Below are 22975 nucleotides of genomic sequence, written 5' to 3'. Positions count from 1 at the left end.
TGAGGCCCCTCCCCAGCTCTGATTTAGGAGACTAAAGTCTCTAATTATAGATTCTTTGGCCCTCAAGGGCGAACCTGGTGGCCTCCTTGTCTTTCCCATCACCAGGCTTGTGGCTGAGAGTGGACAGATTGCGCTGCGACGCAGGGAGTCCTCTGTTTAGCCGAGCATCGGCTCTGGGGCGCATTGCCTCTGTTCCAACCAGGGTTGCACCACTTATTAGCGCTGTGGCCTAGGCCAAGTGAAATAACCCCTGTGAACTGCAGTTCTGCATATAACAAACGAGGCTATTGTGTGGCGTCTGCCGTCTTAAGTACTAGGATTAAATGAATTAATACATACAGACGAGGATTAAATTAACATGTCTAAAACGCTCCACTCAGTACCTGGTACAGAGCAAGGGCCCAAATGTTTACTGGTGTTGCTTTAGTACCCGGCTCATTTGTCCTCCTCCGCCTCGCGAGCCGTTTCTCTCCACTGCAGCACCCCCCAGACTAAGAGAATAAGAAACGCTATAATTCTTCAATTTCACGGCTCATGGTATAGCAATTGGCATCTGGTATCACCACAGCGCTCGGTTATCCGGCCTGTGGTTCCGCAGATGGGGGTTGGGAGTTGGGGGTAGAAAAAGCGCAGAAATATTGGAGACAGCTTGCTCAACTCCGCGCCTCCCTCGCCTCGCTCTCCCGCAGGGGGCGATTTCCGTGCGAGAGGCGAGGTTAGAAACCCGCGCAAGGGCACAACGTGACGGGGCAGGTCCCAGAATGTACCCCATAGCTCCGCCTATCTCGCTTCGCAGGTTCCCCTTCGCCCGCCAGGAGCCAGATGAAGCCATTAAGCGGACAGTTAAACACAAACGAGCCTCGGGATACAGGTCCTAATTAAGTAAACACCCGGCTGGAGAGCTGTTGGAGCGCGCTCATTTCCGCCTCCTTCCAGGGCACTCAGCATTCCGGGCGGAGGCGGGGAGAGGAAAGGAGAAATTGAGAGTCAGCTCTCCTGCCTGCAACTTGGACCACACTGTTGTCTTCTCCGCAGCTCCCTTGCCGATCGTTCGTTCATCCATTCATTCATTCAATAAATATTTGCCTGCTATGCGCCAAGCACCGGAGATACAATCGTAAACGAACATCCCTGCACCCTTGGGCCTTCCATCCCTGCGTGTGGGGGGTCGAGGAAAATAAGTAAATATATATTATGTTAGATAATATCTGCTGTGTAGAAGAATAAAGGACAGAATGTGACGTGCCAATTCACAGGGCAGAAGATAGGGTTGAAAATTGTAAATAAAGTGATCTAGAAGGTGTTTCAGTAAGGGTCTAGCAGGAGACAGAATCCAGCATGGGGAGAGGGAGGGATTCAAGTTAACTTAGTAAAGCAGCGAGAGGATGAAGAGGGTTCAGGGAACCAACAGGGGTACTGAACCACAGCAGAAAAGCATTACAACTCTAAGGACTTGAAGGGCAAAGGGAAGAAATATTGTCATTGGGAGTGGGGGGTTAGGGAAAAGCTGGAGAATGAGGGCTATTCCTCCCAAAGGCAGCTATCGTCCAAGAGAGATAGGACCCTGCCCAGAGCAGAGCAGGGAGGACATAGGGGACACAGGGAAAAAATAACCCAAACATCTCTTTCCTTTTGCCCTCATCTCCTGGCAGTGCCTCCCATGGACCAAACCCATCCAGAAACTTGAAGGCAAGACAGTCCAGGTGGTGGGGCCTATAGGAATCATTCTCCCGAGGCACAGCATGGGTGGAGAAAGGCAGAAAACGGCTGAGGGCAGATGAGCAATCAGGAAGCCCAGAGGTCCCACTGAGAAATGGACATTGGAACAAAACCTGAAGGAAGTAAAGGAGCAAGTTACCCTAAGGATACCTGAAGAGATTCCAGGTAAGAAAACAGGGCAAAGACCCCAAGGCACTAGATAGATTATTTGGAACAGAAAAAAAAGTCAGTGTGGCTGTAGTAGATGTAGCAAGCAGGAAATGAGTCAGAATTGGGAAAGTGGGGAGCTAATCTTGTAGAGCCTCACAGGCCATTGCTAAGAACTCTGGCTTTTAAAAGTTTGGCTTTGAGTGAGAAGGGAGGAAGGCACTGGAGGCTGTGTACAGAGGAGTAATATTGAGAAGACTACAGGGGATGAGGGCAGAAGCAGGGAGACGGGTTGGGATTCTACTGCAGTCATCCAGGCAAAAACTGAAATGGCTTGCTTCAGGATGGTTATTGTGGAAGGGGTAAGAAATGATGAAGTTATAAAAAAAAAACACACACAAAAAAAACAGAAAATAACAAGTGTTGGCAAGGATGTGGAGAAATTGGAACACGTGCACTGTTGATGGGGATATAAAATGGTGCAACCACTATATGGAAAATACTATGGCAGTTACTAAAATAATTAAAAATAGAATTGCCACATGATCCAGAAAGTCCACTTCTGTGTATATAGCCCAAACAACTGAGAGCAGGGACTTGAACAGGTATTTGTACACCCATGTTCACAGCAGCATTATTCGCAATAGCCAAGAGGTAGAAGCAACCGAAGTGTCCATTGACCGATGAATGGAGAAATAAAATGTTTAATAGGTACAGACTTTCAGTTTGGCAAGATAAAAAGTTCTGAGGATGGATGGTGGTGATGGCTGCACAACAATGTGAATGTACTTAATGACACTGAACTGTATGTTTTGTGTATTTTACCACAATTTTAAAAATTACTAAAAATAAAAAAAGGAAGCGGTCAAATGCTGGGTATATTTTGAAGGTACTGACCACAAGATTGGCTAAAGGGTGTGAGAGACAGAGACGGTTAGGGATGACTCCAGGGTTTGGGGCCTGAGCAACCACCAGGATGGCTTCGCCATTTCCTGAGACGGGGAAGATACATGGTAGTGGATAGTATCAGGACACCACTAAGATCCCCTGGGATTCCTTTAATTATTTCTGAGCTTCTCTCCCTTGGCTTCTGTGTCTGATGTCCCTGGCAGCTGGCACTTGTGAATCTCTTCAGAGCCCTGTCCTCCTGCTATTGGGGTGCCTTTGCCCTTGCAAGGAAGTGCCCAGGAGTACACTTCCCAGGCCATTAGCCAATGACCAACTGGTACAAGAGTGTGGAAGCCCAGCTCCCTTCCCCCAGACAAACTCCCAGTGGTAACTTACACCCACTGTCTCCCGCAGGGTCAGACTGAAGCTTTCCTCCAGGGAATTGCTCTGAAATCACACTCTTCCTCAGCTTCTTGCCCTCTTTATCCTGCTTCTCCCACTCGTGAGCGGCCCTCATTAATAAGTCATTCCTTAATAAGGCACATGAATCCTTGTCTCAGGGTTGGCTTCTTGGAATCCGGGGAGATAGCTTTGTCACGATGAGAAAGCATTGAATCTGGGGACAATCTATGGAGGAAGACTCGCCCAGGGCTTTCCCAACTCCAACAGAGCATGGCCTTCTTCCACAGTGAGAGCATTCATACTGTCCCTGACACGCTCTACCCAAACAGGGCTAGGACTCTTTCAGTCTTTTGGCTCTTTCAAAAAGAATTGCACCTTCCCTGTTCTCTTTGTCTGCATTTCACATTTAAACACATGCTACTGACAGCCCTGTGGAATCCCTGGCATCCTCACTTTTTTCTGAGTGTCTTCCTGCCTCACTCTCCACTAACCCTTTCCTCTTTCCTTGTGGTCATGGATCAGGACTATCAGTAAACAATTTCTCCAGATTTCCACACAGTACCCAACTAGGAGAAGGCCCCATGGCATCAAAGTTAGGGCCAGCAGACCTGAGTCTGAATCAACTGCCTGGGTGACCTGGGGTGAGTTGTTTAATTTCTCTGAGCCCTCTGGAGTTAGTAATTCCTATCTGATGGGTGATGGGGAGAATTATCACAAACTGAACTCCTGACCTTCCCCAGCAAACCTGCTCCTCCTGCAATCTTTCTATCTCAGCAAACAGAAGGTGCATCCTGCCAGTGGTTCAGCCTGAGCTTTCACTCTCTGACTCTCTTTTACCACCTGCTTACTCTGCTTCTCCCACACTGACTTCTCTGTAGTCCTAGGAACAACCGGCATGGGTCTGCCTCTGGCCCTTTGCACTTGCACTTCCCTCTGTTTAGATCGCCCTTCCCCCAGATGTGTCGTCCCCCCCTCCCACTTTATGTCTCTGCTCAGGGAGACCTTCCTTGACCTTCTGCATAGATGGCATTCTCCCATTATCTTCTTTCTCCACTTTACCCTCCTTTATTTATTTATTTTTAAAGATTTTATTGGGGAAGGGGGGGAACAGGACTTTATTGGGGAACAGTGTGTACTTCCAGGACTTTTCCCCAAGTCAAGTTGTTGTCTTTCAATCTTAGTTGTGGAGGGTGCCATTCAGCTTCAAGTTGTCCTTTCAGTCTTAGTTGTGGAGGGTGCAGCTCAGCTCCAGGTCCAGTTGCTAGTTGCAGGGGGCACAGCCCACCATCCCTTGCGGGAGTCGAGGAGTCGAACTGGCAACCTTGTGGTTGAGAGCCCACTGGCCCATGTGGGAATCGAACCGGCAGCCTTCGGAGTTAGGAACATGGAGCTCCAACCGCCTGAGCCACCAGGCCGGCCCAACCCTGCTTTATTTTTTTCATAGCACTTACCACACCCTGATTTATAGTACATACGCCAATATATATGCATATATATACATATATATAGTTTTTTTTATTGGGGAACAGTATGTTTTTCTAGGACCCATCAGCTCCATGTCAAGTCATTGTTTTCAATCTAGTTGTGGAGGGCACAGCTCACTCGCTCATGTGGGAATCGAACCAGCGACCTTGGTGTTATGAGCACTGCGCTCTAAACACTGAGCCAACTGACCTTCCCCTTTGTTTTTTGAGAGGCAATATACAGTAATGATTAAGAGCAAGGACTCTGTAGTCACACTGTTTGGCTTTGAATTCTGAATCTACCTCTTCCAAAAACTGACTTTCAAGCTCCATGTGCTCATCTGAAAAGTGGGATGAGTATTAATAATCACTTCCTCATAGGTTATGAGTTAATATTTGTAAAGCACTTTAGAACATAGTAACCATAACTGTTCATTAAACTGTATTTATTGTTGCTCTCCCCTCATTGAGAGAATCCTCTGTGAGAAGCAGGAATTTCTTTTGTCTGCTTTGTTCACTGCTGTACCCCGGGGGCACAGAACAGCCTCACATAAAATAGATAGTCAAATATTCATTCAATGAATGAAGTAAACAAGATAATAAATGTTAAGCATCTGGGAGGGTGCTAAACACACAGTAGAAGCAAAATCAATGTGGGTTCCCTAACTCCCCTCACAGAGTTGATGTGAGATCTAACGAGCTAACGTAGTGGGGAGGTTTTGCAAAGTGTCATATAAATAATACAAGTCATGATAAGATGCACTACTACCATCTCCAGAGCACGCACTGGATTCAGACTCTGTGCTAGGTACTCTCTCGCATGATCTCATTCTAATCCTCACAACTCGACACAGCAGTTCATATTATTCCCTTTTCACAGGCAGGAAACTGAGGCTAGGTCCCTTGCCCAAGGCTACATAGCTAGGGCAGAAGAAAAGCCATAGTATAAATACTGTGTCACTCCACAACTCCTTGTCTGAATCAGTTGCCAACCTGCTGTCCATCAATACTGGCTGGAAGAATGAATTCAGGGAGCAGGCCTTGGTATATTAGAAAGAATTCCACAATATCGGATCCTTTCTCTTAAGAACCTCCTCAACATATTTGCCTCTGGTCCAAGGTTAAATTCTGGGACCTCCAAGAAACATTTAGAAAGAGCTTTGCTGCCCATTTTTGGTAGCAAAATCCCTAGAGCTTCACTCCCACACGGCACACTTATGTGTCCCAAAGACAAGGGGGTGTTTTCCAATCTTTCCTAGGAAGTAGCCTTAAAACTGGGCAAGGCCCTATTTCTTGCCCCTCCTTCCCCTGCCCAATGCTCTGTACAAATGATTTCAGTCTTATGTCCTATGTCTGTTCCAGAGCTTTCTGGAACCCTCCTTTTTGCTCAGTGGTGTCACTGGCCAGCTCTTCTCATCTATCACTTCTGAATCCTTAAAGGTGCTGAGGTAGCTAATCCCCATTGAGAAATGTAATCCACGAACCTTCCTTTTCCCTGAATGTCAGGCGGGGCTGTGATGTCTTCGGCACTGGTGAATTTTTGCCAAGGCCTGAGCTGTCAGTTTCCAGAGAGCAGAGGCCAAGTATTTATGTATATGTGTACACTGAGGGCATGGGATCGATTAATCAATAAGCACTCACGAAGCCCTGAGTCCTGGTGGTTGGCTAAGTTCTTGAAACTTCGAGAACTGTAAGGCCAAAGAGGACCTTAAAGAAAATAATAACGAAGTAATAATATTCTGTCCCTAGAGCCATTCTTCATTCTTCCCCTGAAAGACAGGGTGACCTCTGCAAATTAGGTTTCCCAGCCTCTCTTGAGAGATGATTGCCTGCTGGATCGAGCCAACAGGACGCACTCTTGGGAGGCAGGGGCAAGACAAAGGGAAAAGCCAGAGCATATCTCCTCCTTCAGCCATGTCCTGGCAAAGGCTGTGTCCTGTCCAAAGCTCCAGCTCCTGCTATGGGCCCAGGTTCTGCCAGGCTCTGGGTTCCAGTAACACCACCTTTTTTCCCTCTCTTCCTCCTGCTAAGGGCCACCTAATCTCTAGGTCGCATCAGTGCCCCTTCTCAGCCTATGCATCACCTCTACATTACATTCCCTTTGCTTTAAATACTCAGAGTAGTTTTTGTCTTCCTCATTGGCCCCTGACTGATAGAATAGTTAAAACTTACACAATGCTTATTATGGGTCAGACACTATTCTAAATGCTTTATGCAAATTAATTTATTTAATTCTACCATCTGAGGAATGATTACATTTTACAGATGAGAAAACTGAGGCACAGAGAGTTTGATCTACCCTAGTGAGATCCCAAATCTGGATACATATCAAAAATTGCCCAGGAAACTAATTAAACATAGAGGGGGTGATAGATGCCATTCTAGCCCTACTGAATGAGATTCGCCAGTACACGAGGCCCAGGAATCTGGAGATTTCATAAGCTCCCCAGGTAACTCTGATTCAGCTAACCCAGCAGCCCTCCATGATCTGGTATTCAGGAAACCCTGCCCTCATTTTGGTGATGAGAACATGGATATCCAGATCAGGAATGTGACCTGTCCACGGTCACACAGCAAGTGGCAGACAAAACACAGCCAAGGACAGTGGTGTCTGCTACCTCTACTGCCTTCTTTCTCCTTCAAGGTCACATTGGTTCTGCTGTCTGGATTTGCTGATCCTGGGAGCCATCTGAAGGCACTTCTCATTAGAAATGTTTTGGAAAATTCAGTGTATAAACAGACGTGTATGTATATGCAGGATTGCTAAGCGGCTAATCAGTGTTTGGGAAAAGGAAAAGGGAGGCAGTTTACCCACTTAATCTCTTTATTTTCAGTCCTTTCTAAATAACTTCAAGGAGTTAGTTAACCCTCCCCCCATTCTACCTTCCCCATTCTGACCAAGACTGTGGTTGGCCAAACATCTATATTTTTCAATAAGGGCTCAAGGTGATTTGACAATTTGGAAAATATGATCAAACTCCAAAAAGTCCAGAATTTGAAAGGACTTCCGTAATAACATCAACTTCATAACGGTTGCATTTTCGTCTTTTTTTCCCCATTGCTGTATTCCCAGCACCAACAATGGTGCCTGGCACAGAGTAGATGCTTAATAACTAATTATTGAATGAAACAATAATTTTTTTCTTGCATTTTGAAAATATTTTCTGTACAGTTATTCACTGATCTTCACAATGGACAGAATAGATATCAGAGTCCTCATTTTACCGAAGATGAAACTGAGTTCAGAGAGACTGGGTGACTTACAAGATCATACAGCTAATGAGAAGTGTTAGAAGCTCTCTCCGTGAAATTCTTCCCTTCCAGCTGATGGTGACGAGAAGGAACACAAGTGGAAGAATGCAAATATGAGTGCAGAATAAATTACCAGAATACAGGTCCAAGTGCTTGATAAACACAATAAATTCTAGCATTTATCACTGGAGGAGGAGATTTGAGGCTCAAAGATTCCAGGGGATACACAAGTCTGTCTGTCTCTGGACTCCTAATTTAGATATTAATTTAAGCAGTCGCCGCTTGCCTACTACGTGTTGTAGTAACTCCCCCTTATTCCATATCGTTAAGTGCCAAGTGCTTTGTGCATCTGACTCCATTAAATTCTTTCATGTCTCTCGTGGACTAGGAACTATAATGGCCTTCCTTAGTCCCCCCCAATCTGTTTTCCCCACTATCTTTTAAACTGCTGATCTTTCAAAACTGCCAAGTCTGACCACTTTGCATCTCTGATTTAAATGCCTCCCCACTGTGTTCTGTTTAGGTTGTGCCTGGTCTAGTCCCCACCTACCTCTCCATTCATCACATTCACAAATATTTATTGAGGACCTACAATGTGTCAGATGCTATTTTGGGCACTGGGGATACAACAGTGAATCAAAAGACAAGGTCTTTACTTTCATGGAATTTATGATAATAAATTCAGGTAAAATGAGGGAAGGATTAACTAACACCCTGAAGTTACTCAGAAAGGACTGAAAATAAAAGAGTAAGTGGACTAACCTGCCTCCTTTCCCTTTTCCCAAACACTGATAGAAGTAAATAAACAAGATAATTAGAGACTATTGTAAGTGCTAAGAAGAAAATAAATAAAGTAATAAGCTGGTCCCTGGGGAAGCCCTTTTTTGATAGAATGGTCAAGCAGATGCTCTGAGGAGGCGACACTGAAGTTAAGACCTAAAAGGTGAGAAGAACCGTGCAAAAGCTGGGAGAAAATATTTCAGACAGAAGGAACAGCACCAGCAGAGGTTGTGAGCAGGCAACTTTTAGAAACCAGGAACAGTGTGGCTGAATGAGACAGGCGGGGTCGGCGGGTGGGGGGTGAGTTGAAGTTAGAGAAACAGGTGAGAGCCGGAAAATACAGGGCTCTGTAGCCACAGAAAGTGGCTGACTTTATTCTAGGATAAAAGGAAGCTACTGAAGAATTTTAAGCAGAGGAGGAAAATGGCCTGATTTATATTCTCTAACAATCCTTCTGGCTGCTGTGTGAAAATGAATCGGGGGCAAGAGGAATGGAAGCAAGGGACAAGAGAGGAGGCTGCTGCTATGTCCAGATGACAGACAATGGACTTGACTATAGTGGTGACAGAGGAAACAGAGAAAAGTGGTTGGATTCTCCATAAAGCACTGGGCTATCATCGTAAGAAACATCTAACCCTGTAAAGAATTTTTATAACATTTTATTTGAGCTAAACTGATGACATTGTTGGGAAGCAAGATATCAAACACTCCTCCAGGACAATGACAGTTTGCAGTTTCTTTTATGCATTTTGAATTAAGGAGGGAACAGAAGAAAGATTACATGAAGGTGGAAGAAAGCAAGGGGTAATTAAGATTATGTACTCCCTTGAGAGGGGTCTGGAAAAGAAGATTACTTCTGTTATTTCAAAGGTGTGTTAACCTACATGCACAAGAACAATGGACAGGGCTGGTTTAAAATGTTTCACTAAAGGAGTTATAGGCCTGGGGCAGGACTACCCACCTTTACCTGCCCAGATAGGAATTGATCAGATCACCTTGTGAGGTCACTTTCAGTTAGATTTACTACAGCGCCCCTTTTACGTCCACAGGGGTAAAATTTACAAGACGATGATAGATTGATTTCGAGGATGAAGGAAAGGAAAAATCAAAGCCTTCTCCTAGGTTTGGGGCTTGGCCAGAAGTTGGAGGTGCTGTGAGCTAGCCAGGCTCCCTGGGTCTGGTGCTGCTTGGTTAGGCTGGGTTGGCAATACAAACACAGGTATCTCCAGATGATATTTAAAGGGACTGCATGAGCACTGAGGCCCTTGGACATTTGGAGACTGGGTAGAGAAGGAGGGGCTAGAGAGGTAAAAGAAAAACCAGAAGATTGAAGTCAACAGAAGAGTTTCAGGAAAGAGGAAGTGGTCAAATGCTGCTGGGAGGCCATGAAAGATGTGGTCAGAGATATGTCCATTGAATTTGAAGGTCACTGAAAGGTCATTGGGAGAACAGCTTCACTGGAAAATCAACCCAGAAACCAGACGGGATTAAACAGGAGAGTAAATTAGAGGTGAGGAAGCATATATTCTTTTCAAGTTTTCCTTCAACGAGAGTAAGGAAATGGGGTGTAGCTGCAGGTGTGTATGGAGTCAAGTCAGGGTTTGTTTGTTTGTTTTTTTAATGGAATTTACTAGAACCATGTTTTCCAAACTGCAGTCTTGAAGAATCATCTTTGTTTTTGCCTCATCTTTATAGCATGGGTACTCTAAATAAAACTTTTTCCTTAAAATCAACTCACTTTTAATTTAAACAAACTTAGTTTAATCATTTACTTAAAAAAGCAATATTACTATATCAAATGGGAAACCAATACCACTTGCCATAAATAGAAGGTAACCGATTTAAATAATCAGTAGAATGAAAATAAAACAATGTCATTAAATTCTAGCATGATATTGCTGCCTGCTGGGAGCTGAACCTGGGACCAGTTCTGTTTAAAAAGGAAATCATTCAGGGCGGCCAGATGGCTCAGTTGGTTAGAGCGCAAGCTCTTAACGGGGTTGCCAGTTGGATTCCCACATGGGCCACTGTGAGCTGCGCCCTCCACAACTAGAAGGAAGACAACCAGCCACTGGAGGGGAAGCCGGATGGCTCAGCTGATTGGAGCATAAGTTCTTACCAACAAGGTTGCCAGTTCAATTCCCGCATGGGATGGTGGGTTGCGCTCCCTGCAACTAAAGATGGAAAACAGCGACTGGACTTGGAGCTGATGGGCCCTGGAGAAACACAGTGTTCCCCAATTCCCCAATATAAATAAATAAATAAATAAATAAATAAATAAATAAATAAATAAATAAATAAATAAAAGATTCATAGGGGGATTTATTTAAGGAAATCATTCAGTGTTAGATGTTAAAGACCTATCAACATCAAAGTGACACCTTCTCCTTAAAGGACTGAAAGAGAATCAAACAAAAAATATTTTTTTCTCTATGTTATTTAGAACCACCAATTACCAGGCCTATACTCTGAGAAACACTTCTTAGAACATTTGCTTTTTAAGTGAGATACAACTTGCATTTAGTTGAGTGCACAAATCTTAAATGTAGAGCTTGATGAACTTTTACGTATATACCTACCAATGTAACTGCCAGACCATCAGCTCTAATGCGTGTTTTGGAGCAAAAATTAATAGAAGACCCGATATTATATTATATTACCCGGTCTTATATCATATAAGACTCAATCTTATATTAAAATAAGACCGGATCTTCTATTAATTTTTGCTCCAAAAAAACGCATTAGAGCTGATGGTCCGGCTACGTCTTATTTTCAGGGAAACATGGTACCACCCAGCTCAAGATACAGAATTTTCCAGCAAGGAGGCCAGTGCCAGGCTTTAAAGATAACAAAGGCTGTGTGTTTATGGAATTTATAGTTTGCTCCTCATGGTATTTCTAGTATCTAATACAGTGCCAGTACATAGTAGGTCCTCCCTCTTTGTTTCCCCTCCCTCCCTTTCTTTTTAGCTTACCTATATACTATATATTTTTTTCTATTAGTTTTCTACAAAGAAATGTATTGTGAGTTAAAAATCCGTCCTATCTGAACTCTAGTTTTCCAGAGTGTGTAATCCAGAAACTATAGATAGAAACCAGAAAGAACATCAGGATTTCCCTTTAGATATAAAACCCCGAACTGAGAAGTGTTCAAACAAAAGAATCCAGAGACAATTCTGTTTGAGATACAAATGATTCTCCCGATTCCCATTTCCCCCACCCCCACCAACCTATATTTTGTGGGTCCTTGCAGCAGCCTTTGCTTTCACACCCTCATACACAATAGTTAAGGACACCAAAGCCGATTTGTCTGCTCTCCTCAATAAAATAGTGACAGGAAGACAAAGCATCACCAACAAGTCTTTAAAAATTTAAAGAGCCTGATAAAGCCCTCCATTCAGCATCTGCCACAGAAGGAAATGGCCTCTGGCATTTCTGCGTGCTCCCCCTTCCCCTGACACCTTCTGTACAAATACCCCTCCCCAAAGGTTACCTTCCAGCTGCTTGCAGGAGGGTGTCAAGGCTCCTTGCCAGAAGAGTAGGAGGATGGGGAACCCCCTTAATAATCACAAGAGTGAAACTAATAAGTTGATGTTCTTCAAGCATGTTGAGGATCAAAGCCTAAGACCTGACGTTTTGCAAGAACACAGCAACCTATGGGTATGTGTGTGCCCAAGCCAGGAGGCCTGGGATCACAGTGCCAGCTGCTATGCACAGGTCGCTGAGCCTGCCTGAGACAAGACAGGTGTCAGGGCTGGCCCGAGAAGGCCAGTTCCCAAGCTGATGCTGTAGAAAAGGAACGATTCAGAAGCACTTTCCTTCAATAATACTAATAGGAATTTGGGAGGGTATGTGTGTGGCATTAAAGAACAAGGAAGAAGAAAACAATCATACTCTCATCAAATCAACTTAACCAACGTTAGATTTAGCTTCTTGCCCATTCTTTTTCCTATGCATAACTTTAAAACGTGTCCTTTTTATATAATAAGAAAAACACATTGTGACTAAAACAAAAATCCTTCTTGATTTCTACTCAGAAATCCATTTCCATCTTTGCCTTCAAAGAGATAAACACTCTTAGGTTTGCGTACCCCTCCCTTTTAACGTACTTTTATGTTATGTTATATTTAAAGTACATAAATGTTATGGTCCTACAACTTGCTTTTTTCAAACAATCATGTATTTTTGAGTATTGTCCGTGTTGATATACATGAAATTTACTCCTTTATCATCTCCAGCACATATATGAACCACATTTTATTGGCAGTCATGTAATATAAATAGCCAACACTTAACAACATTCCTCCCTATCTGAAATTATTCCAACTCCTCTCTGTATATCCACTCCTTGTATTCTCACAAGGATCTAGGAGGACATAGGGGTAAGTTGAATAAATTTCTCATTATCAAACAGCTGGTAATTGTCACGGTGGGATTTGGGGCCCAAGCTTGGGGCTAAAGTCCAGGCTCCTACTCACTATACCATTTAGCCTGCATTTGGGTAGCTTCCCAGTTTCTTTTTTCTTTTTTTTTCTTTTTTTTTTTTTTTTTGGTCAAGTCATTTTCAGTCTAGTTGTGGAGGGTGCAGCTCACTAGCCCATGTGGGAATTGAACCGGCGACCTTGGTGTTATGAGCACTGCACTCCAACCACTGAGCCAACTGGCCGCCCTCTTCCCAGTTTCTAATAGTGCAAGCAAGGCCTCAGTATTGTATCAATCAGCTACTGCTGGGAAACAAACCATCCCCAAAACTTAGCAACTAAAAACAATAAGAGTTTATTATTTCCCATGATTCTGTTGGTTGACAAGATGGTTCTTTTGCTCTTACTTGGACTGATGGCCTCACTTACATGTCTGGAGCCTCAGCTGGGATGTCTGGGCCTCTTTCTCCAGCTGGACTCCTTCACATGATAGTGTAAATGTTCCAAGAGAGTCAGAGCAGAAGCTGCCTAGGCTCAGAACTTGGCAATAGTCACTTCTGCTGAATTCTGTTGGCTAAAGGGAAAACCAAAACTAGCTCAGATTCAAAGGGTGGGAAACAGACCCCACCTCTTGATGGGGAAAACTTCAAAGAATTTGTGGCCATTTTTAACCTACTAAAGTAAGCATCCTTATATATACTCCTGGTACTTGGTGGTGGGGAAAGGGTGTTGTCTCTAGAGTGCGTACCAAGAAGTGGTACATTCATATTGTAGCATGTCATCAGTACTTCATTCCTTTCCATGGCTGAATAATATTTCATTGTATTAATAACCACATTTTGTTTATCCATTCATCAATTGGCTATTATGAATAAGGCTGCTATGAATAGTCATGCACAAGTTTTTGTACAAACACACGTTTTCAATTCTCTAGGGAATATACCTCAGAGCGATTGCTGGGTCATATGATATATCTATGTTTAACTTTTTGAGGAATCTCCAAACTGTTTTCCACAGCAGCTGAACCATTTTACCTTTCTACCAGCCATACATGAAGTTTCCTATTTCTCCACCCTTATCAACACTTGTTATTTTCCATTTTTTAAAAATTACAGTTTGTGAAGCATTTTATTGTGATTTTGATTTGTATTTCCCTAATGATTAATGATGTTGAACATTTTTTCATGTGCTTGTTTGGCCATTTGCTTGTCTTCTTTGAAGAAATATCTGTTCAAATCCTTTATCCATTTTAAAAATGGATTTTCTGTCTTTTTATTGTTGAGTTGTAAGAGTTCTGGATGCTAGATCCTTATCAGATATGATGTGCAAATATTTTCTCCCATTCTTTCTGTTGTCTTTTTGCTTTCTCAATAAAGTCCTTTAAATCACAAAAATTTGTTTGATGAAATCCAATTTATCTATTTTTTTCTTTGGTTGCTCATGTTTTTGGTGTTATAGCCAAGAAATTACTGCCTAATCCAATGTCATGAAGATTTACATCTACGTTTTCTTCTAAGGGTTTTACAGTTTTAATTCTTACCTTTAGGTTTTTTATTCATTTTGAGTTCATCTTTGTATATGGTATGAGGCAGGAGTCCAGCTTCATTCCTTTGCATGTGGATGTCCAGTTGTCCCAGCACCATTTGTTGAAAAGACAAATGGATTTTCCCCTTTAAATGGTCTTGAAACCCCTGTTCAAAATCAATTGTCTACTATTACAATATCAAATAGTAAGAATGATAGCCAGTATCCTTGCCTTGTTCCTGGTTTGAGAATCATTCTGTTTTTTTCACCATTAAGTATGCTATTTGATATGAGTACATATATATCAAGGAACAGGAACTTCCCTTTAATTCTAGTTTACTAATGTTTAATCATTACCAGCTATTTTTTCCTGCAGGTATTGAACTGACCACGTTTTTCTTCTTTAACCAGATTCTTTAACATAATTTGGTGTATCACATTAATAGATTTTCTGCTGTTGAAATGCCTTTGCATTCCTGGGATAACCAATTGCAATTATGTTCTACTGTAAGTTCCTTTTCCAGCTTCCTGTCTCAGATCATGCCTGGGAGGGGCAATGTCATTTCCTGCCTTGGCTCCTCATCAAAAACTCCAGCTTCGTAGTCTGAATGTTCTCCTAGAAGCTTCCGGAAGTTTGGATTTGCTCATTAGTGATGTGGAAATAGCCAAGAAGCTCCCTGGCAGAGCCTAGTGCTTTAGGCTGTGTGAATATTTGCTACAGAGGAGCCAGGTGAAAACCAGGTGTGGGGCAAGTAGCAGTCTTCTCATATCACCTACTTTTGTCTTCAAGCAACAGAATTCAAATTATCTGTCCTTAACTGTAAAGTTTATCCTGTGTCATAAACATTTTCCAGTAAAAAGTGTAACTTTATCATCTTGCATTTGGAGTACTTCCTAATACACCAGGCCCTGTGCTCAGTGCTTTATATACATTATCAATAATGATGCCAGCTATCATTTACTGATCCTTTCCTCAGTTCTAGGCACTGTGCCATTTGTTCTACAAATATTCTTTCTTTTAATCCCCTTAAGCACTATTTTACAGATAACGAAACTGAGGCTGAGAGAGGCTAACTTGCCAATGGTCATAAGATATGACTGGGGTTAAAAATCAAGTTGGTCTCCTTGCAGAGCTTGTGCCCTTAACCCCTGCTATGAATGCCATGGGTAATTAGCTTTGTCAGCCCAAATTCCCATGATCCGGATTAAATACCGACAGCTCTGTGTGACTGGCACGTGACCATGCACTGCGCAGTGTGATTAGCCCAAGTCATTTGTGGTCTGACTGACCTCAGTGTCAAGCTGTAAGACATGCTCGCATGAGGTATTCTGCAGTAACAGCTCCCTTAGGGAAATCACGGTGTATACTTTTTTTTTTAAAGCTTTTAAAAAATAACAGCTTTATTTGAGATGTAATTTATCTACCACACAATTTCCCAATTTAAAGTACACAATTCAATATTGTTTTGTATACTCACAGACTTGAACAACCATCACCATAACCAATTTTAAAATATTTTCATCACTCCAAAAGGAAGCTCTGTACCCATTAGTAGTCACTCCTCATTTCCTCCCAAACTCCCCACTACCAGGCAACCACCAATCTGCATTCTGTCTCTACAGATTTGCCTAGTCTGGATATTTCATCCAAATGAAGCGATATAATACATGGTCTTTATTCACTTTGCATAATGCTTTCAAGGTTTATCCATGTTGTAGCATATACCAGTACTTTCATTTCTTTTTATTTTGAAATTATAGTCCATGGCATGGCTAGGCCACGTTTTGTTTATCTATTCATCAGCTGATGGACATGTGGGTTGTTATGAATAATGCTGGCGTCCAATTCAACCTTTTACAAGTGAAAGTGCTTAACAGCATCCCTTTTAACAAACAGCGGAAAAAAATGTGCCGGTGTGGGTTCATTCAGCAACTAAAGTGTGTGATGAGGTGAAAACGGTTCAGCATGCATGGGGTGTTAACTGCGCCTGGGACTGAGTCACACCCAGAGGCCCCTTTACTTGTGAGGTGGAAGCTCCTTGGCCTTTGTGACTCATCCCTGTGATTCCAGATCAAACCTTCTTACTGCAGTCTCCCCACCTCAATACTGCAACTCAGTCAAGCTGCTCAGGCCATGAACCTCGGGGTGATCCCTACTCTCCTCTTTTCTTTCTCTCACATCTCAATCCAGCAACTCCTGTTGGTTGTATCTTCAAAATATACCCAGAATCCAATCCCTTTTCACCCTGGATTATGGTCATGGTCTCCCTGCTTCTGCCTTTGTCCCCAGTCTGTTCTTGCCACAGCATCCAGATTATATCACTGCTCAGCTCAACACCCTCCGATGGCTTCTGCCCTCCTCAGCGCAAAAACCAAAGTCCTTGCAATGGTTACAAAGCCCTGTGAGATGTGATCCCAGTGCCACTCAGTTTTCTTCTACTTCCTCCTTACTCATTCCTTTTCAGCACTCAGGCCTCAGAAGTGTTCCTAGAACATGCCAAGTGTACTCCTGCCCATGCTGCTCTCTCTGCCTGCAACACTCCTCCCTCAGGGAGCCACAGGGCTTCCTCCCTCACGTCCTACAAATCTTGGCTCTCCTTCCACTGAAGCCTTGCCTGACCTCACCATTGAAAGCTGCACCCCTCCACGCACTATTTTCCAACTCCCTCACCCTGCTTTGTTTTTCACCATAGCACTTCTCACCTTCTAAGGTAATACATAGTTTACCTTTTATGTTTATTGTTTTCCCCTCCTCCTACTATACCACCCGCACCCCTGCCTCGTCAGCATAAGGGGTGGAGGTTTGAGAGTTTTTTTCCAAAGTCTTGAACAGAGCCTGGCACATAGCAGATGCTCAACAGATTTTTGCTGAATGAATAAATTACCAAGTTGTTTGGTTGGATCAACCCATTCTAGGTTGCTCCCCTTCCTCTTATACTCTTTCCAGATGCAAACATATCTTGGGGACACTCTCAGGTACTTTGCTCCCAGGCCCCCACTCTCACTCCAGCTAATTTTTCACTGGGAGGCAGTTCCTGAAACTTCCTTTTAAGCTGCACTTTGGGTCAATATTTACATACAAAAAGCCTCACATTTGTGGTTATCATCTGCCTGCTCTCTGGGCATTCCAGGTACACAGCGGAGAGTAAAACTATCACACCCAGAGCCTCCTTCTAAGGAGGAGGACCTGGGGTTCTTTCTGCATAAATTTTTGTGGACTAAAATTTGGGTTCATTCATTCATTCACAGGCAGATCCAGCTATCAGGAGGCTAAAGAATATACAACTGGGGAGGCCCTCTTTAAGAACCACCTCCATAAAATTACAAGTACAAAATTAGGCACCAAAGTTAGTATTTAGAATGTGAAAATAAATCACTACAAACCATAGTTTCAGAAAACTCTGTTTCTTCTTTCCCAATCTGTATCATTTTTATTTCCTTTTCTTATCCTATTGCATTAGTTAGGATTTCCGGTATGGTGATAAAAAATAGTAAGAGGGAACTTCTTGCCTGGTTCCTAAATTTAGTGGGAAAGCTTCAAGTTTTTTAGCATTAAGTATGATGTTAGTTAGCTGCAGGTGTTTTATAGAGATTTATCCAGTTGAGAAAATTCCCCTCTATTGCTAGTTTACTTAAGATTTCTATCATGAGTGGGTGTTGAATTTTGTCAAATGCTTTCTGTGTGTCTATTGATAATGATCGTGTGACTTTTCTTCTTTAGTCTGTTGGTGTGATGATGCTTTTCAACATCATACTGGAAGTCCTAACTAATGCAATAAGACAAGAAAAGAAAGTAAAAAAGATACAGATTGGCAAAGAAGAAACAGAACTGTCTTTGTCCACAGATAACATGATCGTTATATAATTATATAGAAAATCAGAAAAATTAAGCAACATCAATAACAAAAATGGAACTAATAAGTGAGTATAGCAAGGATGCAGGATACAAGGTATATATGTATATTGTCAGCAATGAACAAGTGGAGTTTGAAATTAAAAACACAATATCATTTACATTAGCACCCCCAAAAATGAAATACTTAGATATATCTAACAAAATATGTACACGATCTATATGAGGAAAACTCCAAAATTCTGATGAAAGAAATCAAAGAAGAACTAAGTAAATGAAGAGATGTTTTATGTTCATAGATAGGAAGACTCAATATTGTCAAGGTGTCAGTTCTTCCTAACTTGATCTATAGATTCAATGTAATTTCAACTCAAATCCTAGCAAGTTATTTTGTGGATACCAACAAACTGATTCTAAAGTTATATAAAGCGGCAAAAGACCCAGAATAGCCAATACAGTATTGAAAGAGAAACACAAAGTTGGAGGACTGACACTACCTGACTTCAGGAATGAATATTAACCTATAATAATCAAGACAGTACGGTATTAGCAAAAGCAAAGACAAATAGATCAATAGAACAGAATAGAGAGCCCAGAAATAGATCCATGTAAATACAGTCAACTGATCTTTGATAAAGGAGCAAAAGCAATACAATGGAGAAAAGAAGTTTTTTTCAACAGTGCTGGAACCACTGGATAGCCACATGCAAAAAAAAAAAAAAAAGAAAGAAAGAAAAGAATATAGACACAGACCTTACACCCTTCACAAAAATTAACTAAAAATGGATCACAGGCCTAAAGGTAAAATACAAAATGGTGAAACTAGTAGAATATAGGTGAAAATCCAGATGACCTTGGGTTTGGCAATGACTTTTTAGATACAATACCAAAGGCCTGACCCCTGAAAGAGAAAAATGATAAGCTGAATTTTATTAAAATTAAAAACTTCTGCTCCATGAAAGGTAACGTCAAGAAAATGAAAAGTCAAATCAAAGACTGTATTTGCAAAAAGACAGATCTGATAAAGCACCATAATCCAAAATATACAAAGAACTTTTAATTCAACAACAAGAAAGCAACCCAGTTAAGAAATGGGTAAAAGACCTGAGAAGAAGATATACAGATGAAAAATAAGCATATGAAAAGACACCCTGCACCATATGTCATCATGGAAATGCAAATTAAAACAACAATGAGAAACCACTACACACCTATTAGAATGGCTAAAATACAGAATGCTGATAACACCAAATGCTGACAAGGATGTGGAGCAACAGAACTCTCATTCACTATGGGTGAAACCCTAACTGCAAGGGAGTCTGAGAAATGTAGGGTTTAGCTTTCCTACATCTCCAACTAGAAGAAGGTGGAATGAGCCAGGTAGAGAAAGCCAATCCACAGTATGCACTACACCCTCTGTAGAGGTGGTACCAAATTATCCTCCCAGCAACACGAGATCTTATTAACTCTTTGAGCTTTGCTAATCCAGTACTTGAAAAACAGTACCCTATTGTTTTAATTGGTATTTCTCTAATTATGGGAGAGGTTGAGCAGCCTCTCTTACACACCATCACAATGCATATCTCTGTGAATAGAATTCAATGTGAGTGCTGCCCCCTGGAGTTGTGTGACACTGTGACCCTATAATATGGTTATATACCACTTAAATTTCCTTTTGTGAATTCTTTATATCCTTTAATCATATACTGGCTTTTCTTTTTTTCATGATATATTTAACTGGAAACATATATAGGGCCTGAGCATATGGCACCTTCAGTGCCATAGGTTTCCAAACCTACACCTTACCTACTGTAATGGTTAATTTTATGTCAATGTGACTGGGCTAAGGGATGCCCAGATAGCTGGTAATCATTACTTCTGGGTGTGTCTGTGAGGGTGTTTCTGGAAAATTAGCATTTGAATCAGTAGATTGAGTAAAGAAGATCACCCTCATCACTGCTGGTGGACATCATTAAATCCACTGAGGGCTGAACAGAATGAAAAGGGCGAGAAAGGGTAAGCTTGCTCTCTGCTTGAGCTGAGACATTCATCTTTTCCTGCCCTCGCACATTGGTTCTCAGGCCTTTGGACTTGGACTTACAATATTACCCCCTACACACACACACACACACACACACACACACACACACACACGCCCCCTTCTTAGGCCTTTAGGCTTTGACTAGAACTACACCACTGGCTTTCTTGGATCTCCAGCTTGCAGACAGCAGATCATGGAGTTTCTCAGCCTCCCTCATTGGTGTGAGCCAATCCCTCAGAATAAATCTCACTCTGTATACCTATATCTAGCCTCTTAGTTCTGTTTCTCTAAAGAACCCTAACTAATACTCCTAGTAAGCCAACAACTTCTTTTTTCCTTTAAGTCATCTCATTCCCAGAGGATGGATGGTCCTAGTAAAGGTTATGGAGGAAAAGCTTTACCTTAAAATGTCACAAGTACTTCAAGTCCTGGGCCTCTAAAATTTTGAAATTAAATTATATTCAAAGTGCTTTCCCAATAACAGTTTACATGAAATTCTCGTCTGCCTCCTGTCTGCTGCAGATTTAATTATCAATAATGTTGGATGGATGGATGAGGACACAGCATTCCTAGTGAGCCGGGTAGCCATTCCTGCCTGCTGGGCTTGCATTCTTGTGGTTTATAATGTCTTCTCGGGTGAATAACAACCTCATGTTCAGGCCAGGACTTCTGGTATTTGTCGATGACCTATAGAGGCTGGAAGCCTGAGATCTCAAATTCAACAGCAGGCCTTTTAAGCCTAGTCAATCAATCAGGCCACATAGAGCCACAGAAAGTACAAGCTGCTGATGTAGAAGGACCCAAGTACCCAGAGGAACACACCACTTGCCTGGAAGTGTGGGGTCGAATTTTTTTTTATCTTGAAAATGCCCAGTTGCTAGGGGGCTTCAGGTGTTCAGTGGCAGGGCCATCTTACAAGGAGTGCACTTAGGGACCTTCCTCTGAGCCTACATCTGATGCACCAAATCCCACCAATATATATTCATTGCTTTAGTTTAAATCTTTTCCCAGTAACCCAGCACTCCCTCCTGACTTGCTGGTTATTTTCCAGTTGGTCAGATTCAAAGTGTCCTGGTCATTTTTAATCCTTTCCTCTCTTCTTTCCCTCTTCTCCTCCCTTATCCAATTAATCATGAAGCCTTCCTGATTATTCCTTCAGAGAATCTCTGGAGAAGGCCTGCTGAACTGGTAAGAATGCTGGTTGTGTGACCTTGAAAAAGTGATTTAAACTCTCTGAACCTCAGTTTCTTCATCTGTAAACTGTAGCTAACAACATCCTACCTCACAGTTTTTTTTGTAAGGATGAAAAATAATATATGGTTTTATTAAAAAAAAATTAAAAGTGCACACCATTTCCTCAGAAGCCTCTGGCTGACTAGTACCAAGCCTTGTGATTTAAAAGATCCTTTACATATACTATATTTTAAGACACACACAAATAATGCACGGTTTTATAAAAATGAGATCATATTCCATATTTTGAAAAAGAAAATGTGACCCAAGTTGGTTCTTTCCTTTCTGTTCCCTCCTTCACGACCCTAACTCAGGTCCTTACTCATTTCTGTAACAGCTTAACTGTCCTTTCTATAACTAGCCCCACTACTCCTCCCCCTCCTGCAGTTTCCCTCTGTCCATAACACCCTCCTCTTCGCTACTGCTGAGGTTATTTTTTCTAAAACATTCTTCAGATTATGACCTCCTCATTCTCAAAAACCTTCAAAGGCTCCCATTGCCTTTGAGTATTGAGCCCAAACTCTTTAGCCTGGCAATGAAGGCTCTCCTGAATGAACCAAACGTAGGCCAATTCAACAAGCATTTCCTGAGTGCCCACTGTGTGCCACCCTTAGGGTTGGCTCAAGGATGGGGATTCAGCAATGAAGAAGACTTAGTCTCTTTCACCATCTAGTGGAGGCAGACAGATGAAAAGATATTTTCTTTTTTTTATATATACATACATATTTTTTAATTTATTGGGGTGACAATTGTTGGTGAAATTACATAGATTTCAGGTGTACGACATTTTCTATAATGCATGGTAAACAGCAGGTTAAGAATCATCCCAGGGACCTATGGCACCATGAGGAAGCATCCATCTTTCTGCTCATGTCCTCGTCTCCTCTTACCCAAATCCTCCCTATTCCGTCCCGCACACACGTATCATGGCAACTCCATCTTTACCCCCAGGTGGGGAGAGCCCGGTCACTCAGATAACAAGATGGAAAAAGCACCTGCTACCCATTATTACATTCATTTGTCAGGCCATTGTCAAGACGGCGTACTAGTCAAGGGCATCAAGAGCAGAATGGATAAATCAACTGATATATTCACCCAGTGGAACACTGTACAGCAATGAGAATGAACGGGCTACAGTGACATGCAATAACATGGATGAATCTCAGGGACGTAATGTTGAATGAAAGGATCCAGATACACAAGAGTGCATAGCATTATGATTCAACTTACATAAATTTAAATACAGGCAAAAT

The 22975-nt window shown here is 42.1% G+C and overlaps 1 long non-coding RNA gene across 1 annotated transcript; it reads left to right on the top strand.

Annotated features, from left to right (window-relative positions):
* Positions 1-831: 831 nt before the first annotated feature.
* LOC308490112 lies at positions 832-15231 on the top strand. The gene is made up of 3 exons (XR_013992159.1): positions 832-1181; positions 1653-1884; positions 15108-15231. It is a non-coding gene; the product is annotated as an uncharacterized lncRNA (long non-coding RNA).
* The last annotated feature ends 7744 nt before the right edge of the window (positions 15232-22975 follow it).

This window comes from Rhinolophus hipposideros (genome assembly GCF_964194185.1).
Source record: "Rhinolophus hipposideros genome assembly, chromosome: 21".
In the NCBI taxonomy this organism is placed as follows: Eukaryota; Metazoa; Chordata; class Mammalia; order Chiroptera; family Rhinolophidae; genus Rhinolophus; species Rhinolophus hipposideros.
The sequence above is the reverse complement of the archived record's forward strand: the minus strand, read 5'-3'. Positions and strand labels throughout refer to the sequence as shown.